The sequence below is a fragment of the Silurus aristotelis genome (assembly GCF_946808225.1).
Source record: "Silurus aristotelis genome assembly, chromosome: 27".
NCBI classification, from domain to species: Eukaryota; Metazoa; Chordata; class Actinopteri; order Siluriformes; family Siluridae; genus Silurus; species Silurus aristotelis.
The window spans coordinates 1,842,279-1,855,647 of NC_139600.1; positions in this window are offsets into that span (position 1 = coordinate 1,842,279).

A 13,369-nucleotide genomic window follows, 5' to 3' on the forward strand; every position below is an offset into this window, starting at 1 on the left:
GAAGCCATGTTGGTTTATTAGGCTTATTGACTGCTTTCACCAGTCAGAAGTGATAGCTCAATGGGTAAGGTCTTGGTTTACCCATCAGTAGCTCCCCACAAGGTTGTGGGTTCAAACCCCACCATTGTGAAGGAACAAATATTCTTTTTTAATTTTAAAATCTAATAGTTTGTCTACTTTGTGACATTAAACTGTAAATCTATTTGTTATTTAAAGAGACCTGTTCAAAAGATTACTTTATTATTTTGTTTTTTTTTTTAAAGACTTGTTTGGCCTATTTTTAATATGAGCTACATGTGTTGAAGAATTGATAAGAAGCCATGTTGGTTTATTAGGCTTATTGACTGCTTTCACCAGTCAGAAGTGATAGCTCAATGGGTAAGTTCTTGGTTTACCCATCAATAGCTCCCCACAAGGTTGTGGGTTCAAACCCCCCCATTGTGAAGGATATTTTTTTTTTTATATTTGAAATCTAATAGTTTGTCTACTTTGTGACATTAAACTGTAAATCTATTTGTTAATTAAAGAGACCTGTTGAAAAGATTGGTTAATTTCTTTGGTTTTTTTGAAGACTTGTTTGGCCTACTTTTAATATGACCTACATGTGTTGAAGAAGTGATGAGATGCCATGTTGTTTTATTAGGCTTATTGACTGCTTTCACCAGTCAGAAGTGATAGCTCAATGGGTAAGGTCTTGGTTTAAGGATCTGTAGCTCCCCACAAGGTTGTGGGTTCAAACCCCACCATTGTAAAGGATACATTTTTATTTTTATTTTGAAATCTAATAGTTTGTCTACTTTGTGACATTAAACTGTAAATCTATTTTTTAATGAAAGAGACCTGTTGAAAAGATTGGTTAATTTATTTGTATTTTTTGAAAACTTGTTTGGCCTACATTTAATATGAGCTACATGTGTTGAAGAATTGATAAGAAGCCATGTTGGTTTATTAGGCTTATTGACTGCTTTCCCCAGTCAGTAGTGATAGCTCAATGGGTAAGGTCTTTGTTTACCCATCAGTAGCTCCCCACAAGATTGTGGGTTTAAACCCCACCACTGTGAAGGAAAAAATATTTTTTTTTAAATTTAAAATCTAATAGTTTGTCTACTTTGTGACATTAAACTGTAAATCTATTTGTTAATTAAAGAGACCTGTTGAAAAGATTGGTTAATTTCTTTGTATTTTTTGAAGACTTCTTTCGCCTACTTTTAATATGACCTACATGTGTTGAAGAATTGATAAGAAGCCATGTTGGTTTATTAAGCTTATTGACTGCTTTCACCAGTCAGAAGTGATAGCTCAATGGGTAAGGTCTTGGATTACCCATCAGTAGCTCCCCACAAGGTTGTGGGTTCAAACCCCACCATTGTCAAGGATACATTTTTATTTTTATTTTGAAATCTAATAGTTTGTCTACTTTGTGACATTAAACTGTAAATCTATTTGTTAATTAAAGAGACCTGTTGAAAAGATTGGTTAATTTCTTTGTTTTTTTCGAAGACTTGTTTGGCCTACTTTTAATATTAGCTACATGTGTTGAAGAATTGATAAGAATCCATGTTGGTTTATTAGGCTTATTGACTGCTTTCACCAGTCAGAAGTGATAGCTCAATGGGTAAGGTCTTGGTTTACCCATCAGTAGCTCCCCACAAGGTTGTGGGTTCAAACCCCACCATTGTGAAGGAACAAATATTCTTTTTTAATTTTAAAATCTAATAGTTTGTCTACTTTGTGACATTAAACTGTAAATCTATTTGTTATTTAAAGAGACCTGTTCAAAAGATTACTTTATTATTTTGTTTTTTTTAAAGACTTGTTTGGCCTATTTTTAATATGAGCTACATGTGTTGAAGAATTGATAAGAAGCCATGTTGGTTTATTAGGCTTATTGACTGCTTTCACCAGTCAGAAGTGATAGCTCAATGGGTAAGGTCTTGGTTTAAGGATCTGTAGTTCCCCACAAGGTTGTGGGTTCAAACCCCACCATTGTAAAAGATACATTTTTATTTTTATTTTGAAATCTAATAGTTTGTCTACTTTGTGACATTAAACTGTAAATCTATTTTTTAATCAAAGAGACCTGTTGAAAAGATTGGTTAATTTCTTTGTATTTTTTGAAAACTTGTTTGGCCTACATTTAATATGAGCTACATGTGTTGAAGATTTGATAAGAAGCCATGTTGGTTTATTAGGCTTATTGACTGCTTTCACCAGTCAGAAGTGATAGCTCAATGGGTAACGTCTTGGTTTACCCATCAGTAGCTCCCCACAAGGTTGTGGGTTCAAACCCCCCCATTGTGAAGGATTTTTTTTTTTTATATTTGAAATCTAATAGTTTGTCTACTTTGTGACATTAAACTGTAAATCTATTTGTTAATTAAAGAGACCTGTTGAAAAGATTGGTTAATTTCTTTGGTTTTTTTGAAGACTTGTTTGGCCTACTTTTAATATGACCTACATGTGTTGAAGAAGTGATGAGATGCCATGTTGGTTTATTAGGCTTATTGACTGCTTTCACCAGTCAGAAGTGATAGCTCAATGGGTAAGGTCTTGGTTTAAGGATCTGTAGCTCCCCACAAGGTTGTGGGTTCAAACCCCACCATTGTAAAGGATACATTTTTATTTTTATTTTGAAATCTAATAGTTTGTCTACTTTGTGACATTAAACTGTAAATCTATTTTTTAATGAAAGAGACCTGTTGAAAAGATTGGTTAATTTATTTGTATTTTTTGAAAACTTGTTTGGCCTACATTTAATATGAGCTACATGTGTTGAAGAATTGATAAGAAGCCATGTTGGTTTATTAGGCTTATTGACTGCTTTCCCCAGTCAGTAGTGATAGCTCAATGGGTAAGGTCTTTGTTTACCCATCAGTAGCTCCCCACAAGATTGTGGGTTTAAACCCCACCACTGTGAAGGAAAAAATATTTTTTTTTAAATTTAAAATCTAATAGTTTGTCTACTTTGTGACATTAAACTGTAAATCTATTTGTTAATTAAAGAGACCTGTTGAAAAGATTGGTTAATTTCTTTGTATTTTTTGAAGACTTCTTTCGCCTACTTTTAATATGACCTACATGTGTTGAAGAATTGATAAGAAGCCATGTTGGTTTATTAAGCTTATTGACTGCTTTCACCAGTCAGAAGTGATAGCTCAATGGGTAAGGTCTTGGATTACCCATCAGTAGCTCCCCACAAGGTTGTGGGTTCAAACCCCACCATTGTCAAGGATACATTTTTATTTTTATTTTGAAATCTAATAGTTTGTCTACTTTGTGACATTAAACTGTAAATCTATTTGTTAATTAAAGAGACCTGTTGAAAAGATTGGTTAATTTCTTTGTTTTTTTCGAAGACTTGTTTGGCCTACTTTTAATATTAGCTACATGTGTTGAAGAATTGATAAGAAGCCATGTTGGTTTATTAGGCTTATTGACTGCTTTCACCAGTCAGAAGTGATAGCTCAATGGGTAAGGTCTTGGTTTACCCATCAGTAGCTCTCCACAAGGTTGTGGGTTCAAACCCCACCATTGTGAAGGAACAAATATTCTTTTTTAATTTTAAAATCTAATAGTTTGTCTACTTTGTGACATTAAACTGTAAATCTATTTGTTATTTAAAGAGACCTGTTCAAAAGATTACTTTATTATTTTGTTTTTTTTAAAGACTTGTTTGGCCTATTTTTAATATGAGCTACATGTGTTGAAGAATTGATAAGAAGCCATGTTGGTTTATTAGGCTTATTGACTGCTTTCACCAGTCAGAAGTGATAGCTCAATGGGTAAGGTCTTGGATTACCCATCAGTAGCTCCCCACAAGGTTGTGGGTTCAAACCCCACCATTGTCAAGGATACATTTTTATTTTTATTTTGAAATCTAATAGTTTGTCTACTTTGTGACATTAAACTGTAAATCTATTTGTTAATTCAAGAGACCTGTTGAAAAGATTGGTTAATTTCTTTGTTTTTTTCGAAGACTTGTTTGGCCTACTTTTAATATTAGCTACATGTGTTGAAGAATTGATAAGAAGCCATGTTGGTTTATTAGGCTTATTGACTGCTTTCACCAGTCAGAAGTGATAGCTCAATGGGTAAGGTCTTGGTTTACCCATCAGTAGCTCCCCACAAGGTTGTGGGTTTAAACCCCATGACTGTGAAGGATAAAATATTTATTTTTTTTATTTAAAATCTAATAGTTTGTCTACTTTGTGACATTAAACTGTAAATCTATTTGTTAATTAAAGAGACCTGTTGAAAAGATTGGTTAATTTCTTTGTATTTGTTGAAAACTTGTTTGGCCTACATTTAATATGAGCTACATGTGTTGAAGATTTGATAAGAAGCCATGTTGGTTTATTAGGCTTATTGACTGCTTTCACCAGTCAGAAGTGATAGCTCAATGGGTAAGGTCTTGGTTTACCCATCAGTAGCTCCGCACAAGGTTGTAGGTTCAAACCCCACCATTGTGAAATGATTTATTTTTTTTTTATTTAAAATCTAATAGTTTGTCTAATTTGTGACATTAAACTGTAAATCTATTTGTTAATTAAAGAGAACTGTTGAAAAGATTGGTTACTTTCTTTGTATTTTTTGAAGACTTGTTTGGCCCACTTTTAGTATGACCTACATGTGTTGAAGAATTGATAAGAAGCCATGTTGGTTTATTAGGCTTATTGACTGCTTTCACCAGTCAGAAGTGATAGCTCAATGGGTAAGCTCTTGGTTTAAGGATCTTTAGCTCCCCACAAGGTTGTGGCTTTAAACCCACCATTGTAAAGGATACATTTTTATTTTTATTTTGAAATCTAATAGTTTGTCTATTTTGTGACATTAAACTGTAAATCTATTTTTTGATAAAAGAGACCTGTTGAAAAGATTGGTTAATTTCTTTGTATTTTTTGAAGACTTGTTTGGCCTACTTTTAATATGAGCTACATGTGTTGAAGAATTGATAAGAAGCCATGTTGGTTTATTAGGCTTATTGACTGCTTTCACCAGTTAGAAGTGATAGCTCAATGGGTAAGGTCTTGGTTTACCCATCAGTAGCTCCCCACAAGATTGTGGGTTTAAACCCCACCACTGTGAAGGAAAAAAGATTTTTTTTTTTATTTAAAATCTAATAGTTTGTCTACTTTGTGACATTAAACTGTAAATCTATTTGTTAATTAAAGAGACCTGTTGAAAAGATTGGTTAATTTCTTTGTATTTTTTGAAGACTTCTTTGGCCTACTTTTAATATGACCTACATGTGTTGAAGAATTGATAAGAAGCCATGTTGGTTTATTAGGCTCATTGACTGCTTTCACCAGTCAGAAGTGATAGCTCAATGGGTAAGGTCTTGGATTACCCATCAGTAGCTCCCCACAAAGTTGTGGGTTCAAGCCCCACCATTGTAAAGGATACATTTTAATTTTTATTTTGAAATCAAATAGTTTGTCTACTTTGTGACATTAAACTGTAAATCTATTTGTTAATTAAAGAGACCTTTTGAAAAGATTGGTTAATTTCTTTGTTTTTTTCGAAGACTTGTTTGGCCTACTTTTAATATTAGCTACGTGTGTTGAAGAATTGATAAGAAGCCATGTTGGTTTATTAGGCTTATTGACTGCTTTCACCAGTCAGAAGTGATAGCTCAATGGGTAAGGTCTTGGTTTACCCATCAGTAGCTCCCCACAAGATTGTGGGTTTAAACCCCACGACTGTGAAGGAAAAAATATTTATTTTTTTTATTTAAAATCTAATAGTTTGTCTACTTTGTGACATTAAACTGTAAATCTTTTTGTGAATTAAAGAGACCTGTTGAAAAGATTGGTTAATTTCTTTGTATTTGTTGAAAACTTGTTTGGCCTACATTTAATATGAGCTACATTTGTTGAAGATTTGATAAGAAGCCATGTTGGTTTATTAGGCTTATTGACTGCTTTCACCAGTCAGAAGTGATAGCTCAATGGGTAAGGTCTTGGTTTACCCATCAGTAGCTCCGCACAAGGTTGTAGGTTCAAACCCCACCATTGTGAAAGAATTTTTTTTTTTTTAATTTAAAATCTAATAGTTTGTCTAATTTGTGACATTAAACTGTAAATCTATTTGTTAATTAAAGAGAACTGTTGAAAAGATTGGTTACTTTCTTTGTATTTTTTGAAGACTTGTTTGGCCCACTTTTAGTATGACCTACATGTGTTGAAGAATTGATAAGAAGCCATGTTGGTTTATTAGGCTTATTGACTGCTTTCACCAGTCAGAAGTGATAGCTCAATGGGTAAGCTCTTGGTTTAAGGATCTTTAGCTCCCCACAAGGTTGTGGCTTTAAACCCACCATTGTAAAGGATACATTTTTATTTTTATTTTGAAATCTAATAGTTTGTCTATTTTGTGACATTAAACTGTAAATCTATTTTTTGATAAAAGAGACCTGTTGAAAAGATTGGTTAATTTCTTTGTATTTTTTGAAGACTTGTTTGGCCTACTTTTAATATGAGCTACATGTGTTGAAGAATTGATAAGAAGCCATGTTGGTTTATTAGGCTTATTGACTGCTTTCACCAGTCAGAAGTGATAGCTCAATGGGTAAGGTCTTGGTTTAAGGATCTGTAGTTCCCCACAAGGTTGTGGGTTCAAACCCCACCATTGTAAAAGATACATTTTTATTTTTATTTTGAAATCTAATAGTTTGTCTACTTTGTGACATTAAACTGTAAATCTATTTTTTAATGAAAGAGACCTGTTGAAAAGATTGGTTAATTTCTTTGTATTTTTTGAAAACTTGTTTGGCCTACATTTAATATGAGCTACATGTGTTGAAGATTTGATAAGAAGCCATGTTGGTTTATTAGGCTTATTGACTGCTTTCACCAGTCAGAAGTGATAGCTCAATGGGTAAGGTCTTGGTTTACCCATCAGTAGCTCCCCACAAGGTTGTGGGTTCAAACCCCCCCATTGTGAAGGATTTTTTTTTTTTATATTTGAAATCTAATAGTTTGTCTACTTTGTGACATTAAACTGTAAATCTATTTGTTAATTAAAGAGACCTGTTGAAAAGATTGGTTAATTTCTTTGGTTTTTTTGAAGACTTGTTTGGCCTACTTTTAATATGACCTACATGTGTTGAAGAAGTGATGAGATGCCATGTTGGTTTATTAGGCTTATTGACTGCTTTCACCAGTCAGAAGTGATAGCTCAATGGGTAAGGTCTTGGTTTAAGGATCTGTAGCTCCCCACAAGGTTGTGGGTTCAAACCCCACCATTGTAAAGGATACATTTTTATTTTTATTTTGAAATCTAATAGTTTGTCTACTTTGTGACATTAAACTGTAAATCTATTTTTTAATGAAAGAGACCTCTTGAAAAGATTGGTTAATTTATTTGTATTTTTTGAAAACTTGTTTGGCCTACATTTAATATGAGCTACATGTGTTGAAGAATTGATAAGAAGCCATGTTGGTTTATTAGGCTTATTGACTGCTTTCCCCAGTCAGTAGTGATAGCTCAATGGGTAATGTCTTTGTTTACCCATCAGTAGCTCCCCACAAGATTGTGGGTTTAAACCCCACCACTGTGAAGGAAAAAATATTTTTTTTTAAATTTAAAATCTAATAGTTTGTCTACTTTGTGACATTAAACTGTAAATCTATTTGTTAATTAAAGAGACCTGTTGAAAAGATTGGTTAATTTCTTTGTATTTTTTGAAGACTTCTTTCGCCTACTTTTAATATGACCTACATGTGTTGAAGAATTGATAAGAAGCCATGTTGGTTTATTAAGCTTATTGACTGCTTTTACCAGTCAGAAGTGATAGCTCAATGGGTAAGGTCTTGGATTACCCATCAGTAGCTCCCCACAAGGTTGTGGGTTCAAACCCCACCATTGTCAAGGATACATTTTTATTTTTATTTTGAAATCTAATAGTTTGTCTACTTTGTGACATTAAACTGTAAATCTATTTGTTAATTAAAGAGACCTGTTGAAAAGATTGGTTAATTTCTTTGTTTTTTTCGAAGACTTGTTTGGCCTACTTTTAATATTAGCTACATGTGTTGAAGAATTGATAAGAAGCCATGTTGGTTTATTAGGCTTATTGACTGCTTTCACCAGTCAGAAGTGATAGCTCAATGGGTAAGGTCTTGGTTTACCCATCAGTAGCTCCCCACAAGGTTGTGGGTTTAAACCCCATGACTGTGAAGGATAAAATATTTATTTTTTTTATTTAAAATCTAATAGTTTGTCTACTTTGTGACATTAAACTGTAAATCTATTTGTTAATTAAAGAGACCTGTTGAAAAGATTGGTTAATTTCTTTGTATTTGTTGAAAACTTGTTTGGCCTACATTTAATATGAGCTACATGTGTTGAAGATTTGATAAGAAGCCATGTTGGTTTATTAGGCTTATTGACTGCTTTCACCAGTCAGAAGTGATAGCTCAATGGGTAAGGTCTTGGTTTACCCATCAGTAGCTCCGCACAAGGTTGTAGGTTCAAACCCCACCATTGTGAAATGATTTATTTTTTTTTTATTTAAAATCTAATAGTTTGTCTAATTTGTGACATTAAACTGTAAATCTATTTGTTAATTAAAGAGAACTGTTGAAAAGATTGGTTACTTTCTTTGTATTTTTTGAAGACTTGTTTGGCCCACTTTTAGTATGACCTACATGTGTTGAAGAATTGATAAGAAGCCATGTTGGTTTATTAGGCTTATTGACTGCTTTCACCAGTCAGAAGTGATAGCTCAATGGGTAAGCTCTTGGTTTAAGGATCTTTAGCTCCCCACAAGGTTGTGGCTTTAAACCCACCATTGTAAAGGATACATTTTTATTTTTATTTTGAAATCTAATAGTTTGTCTATTTTGTGACATTAAACTGTAAATCTATTTTTTGATAAAAGAGACCTGTTGAAAAGATTGGTTAATTTCTTTGTATTTTTTGAAGACTTGTTTGGCCTACTTTTAATATGAGCTACATGTGTTGAAGAATTGATAAGAAGCCATGTTGGTTTATTAGGCTTATTGACTGCTTTCACCAGTTAGAAGTGATAGCTCAATGGGTAAGGTCTTGGTTTACCCATCAGTAGCTCCCCACAAGATTGTGGGTTTAAACCCCACCACTGTGAAGGAAAAAAGATTTTTTTTTTTATTTAAAATCTAATAGTTTGTCTACTTTGTGACATTAAACTGTAAATCTATTTGTTAATTAAAGAGACCTGTTGAAAAGATTGGTTAATTTCTTTGTATTTTTTGAAGACTTCTTTGGCCTACTTTTAATATGACCTACATGTGTTGAAGAATTGATAAGAAGCCATGTTGGTTTATTAGGCTCATTGACTGCTTTCACCAGTCAGAAGTGATAGCTCAATGGGTAAGGTCTTGGATTACCCATCAGTAGCTCCCCACAAAGTTGTGGGTTCAAGCCCCACCATTGTAAAGGATACATTTTAATTTTTATTTTGAAATCAAATAGTTTGTCTACTTTGTGACATTAAACTGTAAATCTATTTGTTAATTAAAGAGACCTTTTGAAAAGATTGGTTAATTTCTTTGTTTTTTTCGAAGACTTGTTTGGCCTACTTTTAATATTAGCTACGTGTGTTGAAGAATTGATAAGAAGCCATGTTGGTTTATTAGGCTTATTGACTGCTTTCACCAGTCAGAAGTGATAGCTCAATGGGTAAGGTCTTGGTTTACCCATCAGTAGCTCCCCACAAGATTGTGGGTTTAAACCCCACGACTGTGAAGGGAAAAATATTTTTTTTTTTTATTTAAAATCTAATAGTTTGTCTACTTTGTGACATTAAACTGTAAATCTTTTTGTGAATTAAAGAGACCTGTTGAAAAGATTGGTTAATTTCTTTGTATTTGTTGAAAACTTGTTTGGCCTACATTTAATATGAGCTACATGTGTTGAAGATTTGATAAGAAGCCATGTTGGTTTATTAGGCTTATTGACTGCTTTCACCAGTCAGAAGTGATAGCTCAATGGGTAAGGTCTTGGTTTACCCATCAGTAGCTCCGCACAAGGTTGTAGGTTCAAACCCCACCATTGTGAAAGAATTTTTTTTTTTTTAATTTAAAATCTAATAGTTTGTCTAATTTGTGACATTAAACTGTAAATCTATTTGTTAATTAAAGAGAACTGTTGAAAAGATTGGTTACTTTCTTTGTATTTTTTGAAGACTTGTTTGGCCCACTTTTAGTATGACCTACATGTGTTGAAGAATTGATAAGAAGCCATGTTGGTTTATTAGGCTTATTGACTGCTTTCACCAGTCAGAAGTGATAGCTCAATGGGTAAGCTCTTGGTTTAAGGATCTTTAGCTCCCCACAAGGTTGTGGCTTTAAACCCACCATTGTAAAGGATACATTTTTATTTTTATTTTGAAATCTAATAGTTTGTCTATTTTGTGACATTAAACTGTAAATCTATTTTTTGATAAAAGAGACCTGTTGAAAAGATTGGTTAATTTCTTTGTATTTTTTGAAGACTTGTTTGGCCTACTTTTAATATGAGCTACATGTGTTGAAGAATTGATAAGAAGCCATGTTGGTTTATTAGGCTTATTGACTGCTTTCACCAGTCAGAAGTGATAGCTCAATGGGTAAGGTCTTGGTTTACCCATCAGTAGCTCCCCACAAGATTGTGGGTTTAAACCCCACGACTGTGAAGGAAAAAATATTTTTTTTTTTTATTTAAAATCTAATAGTTTGTCTACTTTGTGACATTAAACTGTAAATCTTTTTGTGAATTAAAGAGACCTGTTGAAAAGATTGGTTAATTTCTTTGTATTTGTTGAAAACTTGTTTGGCCTACATTTAATATGAGCTACATGTGTTGAAGATTTGATAAGAAGCCATGTTGGTTTATTAGGCTTATTGACTGCTTTCACCAGTCAGAAGTGATAGCTCAATGGGTAAGGTCTTGGTTTACCCATCAGTAGCTCCGCACAAGGTTGTAGGTTCAAACCCCACCATTGTGAAATAATTTTTTTTTTTTTAATTTAAAATCTAATAGTTTGTCTAATTTGTGACATTAAACTGTAAATCTATTTGTTAATTAAAGAGAACTGTTGAAAAGATTGGTTACTTTCTTTGTATTTTTTGAAGACTTGTTTGGCCCACTTTTAGTATGACCTACATGTGTTGAAGAATTGATAAGAAGCCATGTTGGTTTATTAGGCTTATTGACTGCTTTCACCAGTCAGAAGTGATAGCTCAATGGGTAAGCTCTTGGTTTAAGGATCTTTAGCTCCCCACAAGGTTGTGGCTTTAAACCCACCATTGTAAAGGATACATTTTTATTTTTATTTTGAAATCTAATAGTTTGTCTATTTTGTGACATTAAACTGTAAATCTATTTTTTGATAAAAGAGACCTGTTGAAAAGATTGGTTAATTTCTTTGTATTTTTTGAAGACTTGTTTGGCCTACTTTTAATATGAGCTACATGTGTTGAAGAATTGATAAGAAGCCATGTTGGTTTATTAGGCTTATTGACTGCTTTCACCAGTCAGAAGTGATAGCTCAATGGGTAAGGTCTTGGTTTACCCATCAGTAGCTCCCCACAAGGTTGTGGGTTCAAACCCCACCATTGTGAAGGAACAAATATTCTTTTTTAATTTTAAAATCTAATAGTTTGTCTACTTTGTGACATTAAACTGTAAATCTATTTGTTATTTAAAGAGACCTGTTCAAAAGATTACTTTATTATTTTGTTTTTTTTTAAAGACTTGTTTGGCCTATTTTTAATATGAGCTACATGTGTTGAAGAATTGATAAGAAGCCATGTTGGTTTATTAGGCTTATTGACTGCTTTCACCAGTCAGAAGTGATAGCTCAATGGGTAAGTTCTTGGTTTACCCATCAGTAGCTCCCCACAAGGTTGTGGGTTCAAACCCCCCCATTGTGAAGGATTTTTTTTTTTTATATTTGAAATCTAATAGTTTGTCTACTTTGTGACATTAAACTGTAAATCTATTTGTTAATTAAAGAGACCTGTTGAAAAGATTGGTTAATTTCTTTGGTTTTTTTGAAGACTTGTTTGGCCTACTTTTAATATGACCTACATGTGTTGAAGAAGTGATGAGATGCCATGTTGGTTTATTAGGCTTATTGACTGCTTTCACCAGTCAGAAGTGATAGCTCAATGGGTAAGGTCTTGGTTTAAGGATCTGTAGCTCCCCACAAGGTTGTGGGTTCAAACCCCACCATTGTAAAGGATACATTTTTATTTTTATTTTGAAATCTAATAGTTTGTCTACTTTGTGACATTAAACTGTAAATCTATTTTTTAATGAAAGAGACCTGTTGAAAAGATTGGTTAATTTATTTGTATTTTTTGAAAACTTGTTTGGCCTACATTTAATATGAGCTACATGTGTTGAAGAATTGATAAGAAGCCATGTTGGTTTATTAGGCTTATTGACTGCTTTCCCCAGTCAGTAGTGATAGCTCAATGGGTAAGGTCTTTGTTTACCCATCAGTAGCTCCCCACAAGATTGTGGGTTTAATCCCCACCACTGTGAAGGAAAAAATATTTTTTTTTAAATTTAAAATCTAATAGTTTGTCTACTTTGTGACATTAAACTGTAAATCTATTTGTTAATTAAAGAGACCTGTTGAAAAGATTGGTTAATTTCTTTGTATTTTTTGAAGACTTCTTTCGCCTACTTTTAATATGACCTACATGTGTTGAAGAATTGATAAGAAGCCATGTTGGTTTATTAAGCTTATTGACTGCTTTCACCAGTCAGAAGTGATAGCTCAATGGGTAAGGTCTTGGATTACCCATCAGTAGCTCCCCACAAGGTTGTGGGTTCAAACCCCACCATTGTCAAGGATACATTTTTATTTTTATTTTGAAATCTAATAGTTTGTCTACTTTGTGACATTAAACTGTAAATCTATTTGTTAATTCAAGAGACCTGTTGAAAAGATTGGTTAATTTCTTTGTTTTTTTCGAAGACTTGTTTGGCCTACTTTTAATATTAGCTACATGTGTTGAAGAATTGATAAGAAGCCATGTTGGTTTATTAGGCTTATTGACTGCTTTCACCAGTCAGAAGTGATAGCTCAATGGGTAAGGTCTTGGTTTACCCATCAGTAGCTCCCCACAAGGTTGTGGGTTCAAACCCCACCATTGTGAAGGAACAAATATTCTTTTTTAATTTTAAAATCTAATAGTTTGTCTACTTTGTGACATTAAACTGTAAATCTATTTGTTATTTAAAGAGACCTGTTCAAAAGATTACTTTATTATTTTGTTTTTTTTAAAGACTTGTTTGGCCTATTTTTAATATGAGCTACATGTGTTGAAGAATTGATAAGAAGCCATGTTGGTTTATTAGGCTTATTGACTGCTTTCACCAGTCAGAAGTGATAGCT